This window comes from Myotis davidii, unplaced genomic scaffold (genome assembly GCF_000327345.1).
Source record: "Myotis davidii unplaced genomic scaffold, ASM32734v1 scaffold448, whole genome shotgun sequence".
Classification (NCBI taxonomy): Eukaryota; Metazoa; Chordata; class Mammalia; order Chiroptera; family Vespertilionidae; genus Myotis; species Myotis davidii.
This window is the reverse complement of record NW_006383009.1, coordinates 3,849,404-3,852,062: the sequence shown is the minus strand read 5'-3', so window position 1 is coordinate 3,852,062 and position 2,659 is coordinate 3,849,404.

Genomic DNA, 2,659 nt, shown 5'->3' with positions numbered 1-2,659 from the left:
CCCCCAGCCACTGATGTGATGTATTATTTATGAGGTCTGTTTGGCTTCTGATGAGTCTTAATAAGTGGAGGGGGCGGGGCCTGCGCAAAACACGTGGAGGGAGGACCCAGCAGCAGGTCGGGTGGGTGGGCGTGGCCATGCAAACCAGCGCGCGTTGAACGCTGGGTTGGACAGGTAGGGTGTAAGGTAGGTGAATAGGATTAGACCTCCCACCCTTACCCTTAGTGCTTTAAGGGGATTAGGAGAGCCGGTGAACTACGTTCATGATAAGAGATAAAATCTTTTAAGGGATAAAATTTTGGGGTGAGAGGAAGGTGAAGTTCAGGGACCTTCTGTATGTCCCTGCCCAAGTGATCCCCATGAGTTCTGACAAGGTTGTCCAGCTCCCCCATGTTTAAAAAAACGTTTTACAAGTTACAAAATTAATCCATTTAAAGTGTAAAATTCAGTGGCATTTAGTATATTTACAATTCTGTGCAGCCACTATCACTTTAATCACCCAAAAAGTAAACTCCATACCAAGGCACTCCCCGCTGCCCCCTCCCCAGCTCCTGGCAAGCACTAATCTACTTTCTGTACCTATGGATTTGCTAAATCTGGGTATTTCCTATCCATAGAATTATACATGTGACCTTGTGTGTCAGGCTTCTCTCAGCATTGTTTTTGAGCTTCATCCATGCTGCAGCCTGTTCAGTGCTTCATTCCTCTTTGTGGCCAGGTAATAATCCATTGTGTGGATTGACCATTTTGTTTATCTATTATCTGTTGATGACATTTGGGTTGTTTCCACTTTTTCACTATTATGAATAGAGCTGCTGTGAGCATTCATGTAGAAGTTTTTGTGTGGATAGATGTTTTCCCTTTTCTTGGGTCTATACCTACGAGTGAAATTGCTAAGTCATTTGGCAATTCTGTTTAACTTTTCAAAGAACTGCCAGACTGTATTCCATAGAAACTGACATTTTATCAAGCTCTCATTGCACAGATGGGGAAACAAGGCTGAAGACAAGTGCTAGCTTGTCCAGGAAAGCTCCTGCTGGGCTCCTGACCTGTGGAGAGCTCTGGAGTAGTTTGCTTTCTCCCTTTAATTAGAGATGGTAGTCACAGGATGAAGATTTTGAGGTGAGAGGAAGGTGATGTTCAGGGACCTTCTGTATGTCCCTGCCCAAGTGATCTTGTTAGTTCTAGGCCAGCACTACCATTCATTTACTCCCTTGACCATGAACTGCTGAGGATCTGTGCTCAATGCTTGGCATCCATGACTGCCTTTGGGGATGGATACAGTGGTTTGCACCCATCAGCTAGATGAGGAAACTGAGGCTTGGAGAAGTAAAAGAATTAGCAACACTGCAACCATGGGCTGCACTGCTTGGTAACAAGCATTTCTCCACTTTATACTCACTACGCCACAGCCTCCCAGGACCTCAGGGACAACAGAGGAATCACCCAGCATTGGTATATTATCCAAAAGTCTCTAAGAACTAGGTCACCCAAGAAATTGAAAGCCAGTACATCTCTTTGGAGTAGCCCCTTGACACATCCTCTACCTAGCAAGCTCACTGTAGAATCTCTAGCCCTAATATTGACTATGCTGCTGTCAGCTCACTGTACTACAGACCCCTCCATTATTGGTCTCAAAGAAGCACCCAATTAGGTCCCATCCAGGTCCCTGCTTTTAGTTAACAGAAATAAGACAGGACTAGGTAATAGGCATAGGGAGTGTGAACTCCTGGGCACTCTAGGCACATCACATCATCCCAGTACCCAGTAACACAGGTCTGCTGTGGCCCAAGAGGAGACCCAATCCTCCCACGCCCACAGCTCTGGCCCAGCCCTAAGTGGCAGTGAAAGCAGGCAGAATGCAAGGATTTTAAAAAGATTCCCAGGTGATTCTAATGTGCAGCCAAGGTTGAGAACCACTGCTCTAGAATGTCAGCTCCTGGCACTAGGGACATGCCTTGGTCACTTGTGAATGTCCAGCTCCTCAGCCGTGGATTGTGTCCACACTTCCTCAGTCTTCTCTCCCAGAAGTAACCCATCACAGCAAAAAAGGAGATCCACAGGAGTAGCTCCTTCAGGACTCACTTGAATTTTTATATTCAAGGAGACACTGCACGAAGCCCCAAATCTGGATGGCTGGTGGCTGTGTGTATTAACACATCTTCACCCTCCACCACATCCCAGGCAGGCCCTATACAGACCAGGTGCTCAGTCAGATGCAGGTGGATGTATGAGCCCAGGCCCCCTGTCTCCAGGGCTCCGCTCTAACCTCCAGGTAGGGACTGGCTCTGGGTAGAGGCACCAAGTGTACATGAGGGGTCAGGGATATGCTGAGGGGCACATGTGTGCCAAAGGATACCCACAGCCCCAAGAGAAGGAGGATTTGGAGCTCAGAGAGGGCCAGGTGCTGGGATCCTCAGAGCTGTGAGGAGAAGGCTCTGGAATGGCAAGGGTCAGGCACTGCTTCAAGACCTCACGCAAGTAGAGGCGAGATTCAGCTCCCAGAACTAACCCATCACAGCAAAAAAGGAGATCGACAGGAGTAGCTCCTTCAGGACTCACTTGAATTTTTATATTCAAGGAGAAACTGCGTGAAGCCCCAAGTCTGGATGGCTGGTGGCTGTGTGTATTACTACATCTTCACCCTCCCACATTCCAG